The 6,000-nt window shown below is 47.9% G+C and overlaps 1 protein-coding gene across 1 annotated transcript in view; it reads left to right on the top strand.

The window, feature by feature from the left end:
- The window catches only part of Sart3 (spliceosome associated factor 3, U4/U6 recycling protein), a 32,163-nt gene that overhangs the window by 2,440 nt on the left and 23,723 nt on the right, over nucleotides 1-6,000 (top strand). The gene's annotated exons all lie outside the window — the stretch shown is intronic.

The raw sequence follows: 6,000 nt of genomic DNA, 5'->3' as shown, positions 1-6,000 counted from the left end.
TTAATGAAGTTGCCATAGTAATTATGAACCCAGTGCCTGGTCCCTGGTAGTTAAGTGGTCCCTGATCTGTTATTGGTGATAACTCCTTTATAATCCAGTGTGCTAGCAGGAATAGGTGATAAATTCAGATTAGAATGACTTGAGCAAAGATGCATGAGTAGTCAGTCACTATAAAGTGTGGGCGGGAGAACCAGGGATGCAGGTCCTGCCGTGACTAGCTATGGGAAATAAACCTGCATCCCTGGCTCATAGGACAAGGAGAAGATGCAGAGGAGTGGGGCCTCAAAGAGATGAAACCTGTTCTCATGAGGAAACAAGGCTCAGAGCAAATGGTAGGATGACTGGTCTGAACTCACACAAGTGGGACTTGATCTTTTATGGTCCCCTGTGGTCCAGATAGCCTCCTGTAGGTGCGGTCCCTCAGTGGAGTGAGGTGAGTAGCACAGGCTAGTCAGCTAGCCTTGTCTGGATTTCTGGCACTGATGTTTTTCTAGTTACAAAATGATGATGTAACTTGCCCCACTTACCATTATGTCCAATTATTAGAGGTCTTTTGGAGCAGGTGGTTATCAGTCCTACTTTTTATTTTTAGTAATAAACATTCTGAATCTTTGTTGTTGTTTTGAGAGACAAGATCTTAAAAATGTACATCTATTTGGTGCTCACAGGTGCATCTGTGCCACAGCAGAGGACAATTTGTGGGAGTTCTCTCCTTCCCCATTGCTGTGTCAGGGATCCCGGTTAGGTTGTTGGGTTTGTTTGCAGGTCCCGAGCCATCCTTTCAGCTCTGAGAGGACTTTGTAGCTCAGGCTGACCTAGAACTCACTCTCTAGCCTAGGCTGGCTCAAACTTGTGCCTCAGCCTCAGCACTAGCCTCTCACATGAAGAGTTAGAGGTATTTAGCTACCATGCATTGACTCAGCAGAAACTCTGGGATACAGCAAGCAGATTGGCTCTCCTTGCTCTTAAAGAAATGTCTTCAGGCTGTGTAATGCTGCATACTTCTTGCATTGGCAGTATAAGTAAGTCATGTGCACTCTCACATTGGCCCATACATAGGTCTAACCCATTTTGGTGTATAATAGATGTTAAGTGAAGGCCTTTCCCTTCCTCGCTTCTGCACATTGCCAGCTGAATCCTTTCTGTTGTGCCTTTCTTGTGCACATGCTAGGTGCATGGTGTGAAGTGTCTTTTGTGCTCTGCCTTGACCCTGTAGCTTTGACTCAGCCTCCTCTTTAAAGCCTTTTATGTCATTAATGATGGCCTAAGCCTGGAATAGAGCAGAATGTATCGCTCATCAGTTAAACTGTTTGGAAGTGCCTCTGTGTGCCTGTGTGCCTGTGCGCATGCGTAGACCTGAGATCATCCTTTCCTCTCCTTTCCCAGCACGCCACATGCCTGGCTTTTTAAGGTGGACATTGGAGATCAAACTCAGGTCCACATGCTTGCTCCACACATGCTTGCCCACTGAGCTGCCTGGGCCATACTGATATGTAGGTCAGATATACTTGCTGCTGAGCTTCAAACTCTTCATACTGCATCCAAGCATCGGCCTTGTATCAGAAAGTCAGAAGCTGACACCAAAGGCCACGCTGTCCACTTCAGGCTCCTTTTTTGGCTTTTGCATCTATACCTACATGTGATGTCTTAGTTTTGTTCACTGTTGCTGTGGTGAACCCGACTGAAGCAACTTAGGGGAAGGTTGCTCCCAACTTGAGGGTCTAGTTCATCACCACAAGGAAGTCAAGGCAGCAGGAGTGTGGAGCAACTGTCAGTCACACACAGTCAGGTGCAGAGAGAATGAGTGCATGCATGCCTGTGAGTACGCACTCAGCTCAGAACTGTCCTGCTTAGGAATATGTCACCCACAGTGCCACCTCACCTAGCATCATCAAGACAGTCCTTTGCAGGCTCACCACAGGCCAGTCTGGTTTAGAAATCGCACACTGAGACTCTTCCCACCTGACTCTAGGTTGTGTCACGTTGACAGTGGGAACTGACAATCACATGCAGTGTTCATGGGAAGGCATGTTGTCATCCCTGGCACTAACCAGCAAGGACCTCCTGGGCGTGGTCACAGAGCACATTCAGACTGGGCCCTCGGGGCTGAGCTGTTGTGGGGGTGTTCTCCCTGTGGGGAACTGAGGTATACCCTTCCCCAGCTCCTCAGCACAGTGCACATGCAGAGCCCACAGGGATTACCTCACTCTCCCCAGCTCTGGCCAGTGTGTTTCAGCCCATGATGAGGAAGATTGTGGGATGGGCTTCAGATGTGTGATGACCCCTTGCCTTAGCCTCCAGATGCTGGGCTCACAAGCATTTATATAGCTTGTTTTTGCTACTTTGTGGGTTCCTTTTTCTTCCACCCATTCAGCCCGTTAGTACTAGGTGGAAAGGAAAAAGGATAGAGGGGAAAAGGAAAGGGTCATTCCCTGATGATAGGTGCATCAAGTTCCTTGGGACAAGTTTGATCTTCGCCAGCCATCAGGATATCTAATCTCGTCTCTGCACACAGTGACTACTTGACAAACTGCATCCAGCCGCATCCGACCACCAACCAGCCTCCAGCTATTGGGTCCTAGCATTTATTCTCTGAAAAGTCCACAGAATTTCAAATATCACAGTTACAGGAACTGTCTGCAGCTGGCAAAAATCACGCCTCTCATAGAGCACGAGACCAATCATAGTCAGCTGTTGTGGACGATCTGAAGCAGCCCTGTGTCCCACACCTGGGATTAAAATGAAAACATATTTTTATAATATTTCTGCATTCACTACACATGTAATTGGAGGCCAGAAGAGGCGTGGAACCCATGGAGCTGGAGTTAGAGATGATTGCAAGCTGCCACATGTATGTTGAAATGGGAGCCCAAGCCCAGGTCCCTGAAGTACAGCCAGTCCTCCATCCTGCAGCCAACTCTGCAGCTCACTTTTAAGTCTTTGTTCATGTTCTTTATCAACGTCTTTTTGTGTGCTGATAGCAAGTGGTTGGAGAGCTAGTCCAAGTCTGGTTTAAGAGGTAGTCTCTGAGTCCTGATTTACAAACTGGGTCTCAGTCATGACTTCAGTGGACGAAACAAGTGCCACCCCATCTATGTGGTCTGGGCTCTTCCAGCTCAGTTCTCCACCAGCTCAGCCATCTGCTTTCTTAGCACTGCTTTTATTTCCTAGTACAACTTTCTTGTTTGATGATGATGATTATTATTATTATTATTATTATTATTATTTTTTTGTTTTGTTTTTTTGAGACCGGGTTTCTCTGAGTAGCCCTGGCTGTCCTAGAACTCACTCTGTAGACCAGGCTAGCCTCGAACTCCTGCCTCTGCCTCCCAAGCGCTGGGATTAAAGGCGTGCGCCACCACCGCCCAGCGATTATTATTTTTTTAAAACAGTTTTTCCCTTCTTTTTTATGTAAGGTCTCTCTAAATTAGCCCTGGCTGTCCCGGAACTCGCAGAAATCCTCTTGCCTCTGCCTCCTGAGTGCTGGGACTAGAGGCTTGGGCCACCACAGTTCTGGAGTCCAGAATATAAGCACACCTGGTACGTAAGCTTTTTTGCTGTAGGTCTTTAATAACTCAGGAACTACGCAGATATCTGCCCTGAGGGCACACTGTCACTCAGGAGACAGCTTCGTCCACACTTTGCAGGAAGGGTTGTGCTGTGCCAGCCTGTTGAAATGCTATTTCCAGACTTTCTGGTCCATTTCCAAATGTGCAGGTCTTAGTATGACATGTGTTCATATGTGGAGATCTGGAGAAGGGCTCATTTGCAGCCCTAGGGCCCAGTGCCCATGCAGTAGCCCCTTCTCTCCCAGCCCAGAACACCAGTGAGCATCCTCTCTGAGTTTACCTACTTGAGAAACTTCCTATAAAAGTTGACTTGTGTTCGATGCTAGTCTGGCTCCTTGTTTCTAACGACTCATGTGTGCAGCTGTCACCTTTCCCTCCCCTCATGTCATTTACTTCTTTCCCTTAGCTGTTTGAGCCTCAGACAAGAGAACGATTGTGGACGTCTCTGTGTGGTTTTAGAAGGCTCTGGGGATGCCTACTGGGAGCATCAGGGGAGGCTCACAGGCTATACTGCGTGTTTCTGTTCTTTTGTCAAATACAAGTTTTAAGTCCTGGTGGGGCGGTTTTGTGAGATGCCCTTTCTGCACTGAGATCACTGTCTCCCCTTTATTTGCTGAGTGGAAAATTACACTAATTGTTTTCTGACTCAAAACCACCTTTCCATTTCAAGAATGTCCCTTCCCATTGCAGCGTAGTAGCAGAATGTGAGTGCTCCACCCTGGCTTAGCCTTGCACCATAAGGCAGTTTGCAATTGGACGCTAGGAACAAAGCTTCATGAGCTCGCATGTGCTGACTGGCATGGGGTGGAAGCTGGGTGCTGGGTATTGGAAGAAGCTCAGGTATTGCCCTTGTACAGCTGTAGCAGGTGGGAGTGGTGTCTGTCAGCCTCTGGATTGAATGACACTGGTTTCCCTGTGCTTTCCTTACTGGCTAATGGTGCTGACCCTCACACAGTCCACGTGTCCTCAGGAAAGGGTTTTGTCGTTTTTTACTTTCTGTTTTTCGAGACAGGATCCCTGTGTAGCCATAGCTGACCTGGATGGAACTCACTGTGTATATGAGGCTAGTGCCAAACTCAGATATCTGCCTGCCTCTGTCTGAGTGCTGGGATTAAAGACATGTGCTATCTATCATACCATCCAGTTTTTCCCCTTGAAATAGGATTTCTCAAAGTAGCTGAGGCTAGCCGGTCGGTGGTGGCGCACGCCTTTAATCCCAGCATTTGGGAGGCAGAGGCAGGTAGATTTCTGAGGCCAGCCTGGTCTACAGAGTGAGTTCCAGGACAACTAGGGGCCAGGGCTACACAGAGAAACCCTGCCTTGAACCTGTGCCCCCCCCCCCCTCAGGCAGTGCTGGGATTGCCCCACGCCTGATTCACAGTGCTGCTCCCTCTGTGTTTTGGCATCTTCCAATGAAGGTGCTTAAATTAACATTAGGCTTGAGTGGTGTGGAGCCTTTCTCTTCTCACTCATAAATGTCTTGGGGTCAGATGGTCTTAGATTGTCTGTTTCTTCCTTATATGACTTAGAGAAGCCCCTAGGAGATGGCTCCCCTCCGCTCACCTGCTTTCTGCTCCCACTTTGTTCTTTGGGCTCCACGGTCTCTTCTCAGCATCACTCCCATCCTGTTGGAAGACTGTTTGTGGTTCTCTCAGGGTGGGGCTGCTGCTAATCCTATTCTTCTATTCTGTTTGTGTTGATGTGTAAGAGTTAAATAATTTCAGTTTTTACCTTGGAAAGTTCCAAATGTAAAAATGAGCCTTTATGTTGTTGTTGCTGAAGTTGGAAATATCCCACCGTAGTGTTGAGATCTGGCTGCCAAAGGCAGAGGAGCCAGCACTACACAAAGTGCAGCTTATTGCAGGTCACCAGTGACAAAATCTGTGTACTAGAGTAGGAGGATGGTGGCCAGGGCTAATCAGAATGCACTAGCCATTCTCCAAAACCAGTCACTGAGACTGGAGAGAGCACTTGGCATAGAGAACCAAGCTTGGTTCTCAGCGCACAGTTTGGGAACCACCTGCACCCTCAGCCCAGGGTGCCTCTGCCTTCTAGACTCTGAGAACAGCTGATAGTTATCTCAGATGTGCATAATTAAAGAAATACTACAAACAAAACAACCAAAAAGCTGTGACTGTGGCAGTGTCTGTCTAGAGTCAGCCCAGGTGCCAGTGGCTGTCTTGTCACACAGGAGATGTTTGTAGGTTTGGGATGTGTGCCAGAGTTGGTGGTACAGTCATGGATCCCACACCAACTTCTCACTGTCCTTCTCTTCAGGAAAAGGAAGAAATTGGAATTCATGACATATTGCCATTTAAATCCCATGAGCTCTGTGGGCGGAGACTAGCAGGACCACATAGTTGTGGAGCTGAGGCTGAGAAAGTCACAGGTCACGCTAAGGATGCTGTTCTTTGTTTCCTTGGAGAGACTG

This window comes from Mastomys coucha, unplaced genomic scaffold, assembly GCF_008632895.1.
Source record: "Mastomys coucha isolate ucsf_1 unplaced genomic scaffold, UCSF_Mcou_1 pScaffold22, whole genome shotgun sequence".
Taxonomy (NCBI): domain Eukaryota; kingdom Metazoa; phylum Chordata; class Mammalia; order Rodentia; family Muridae; genus Mastomys; species Mastomys coucha.
The sequence above is the reverse complement of the archived record's forward strand: the minus strand, read 5'-3'. Positions and strand labels throughout refer to the sequence as shown.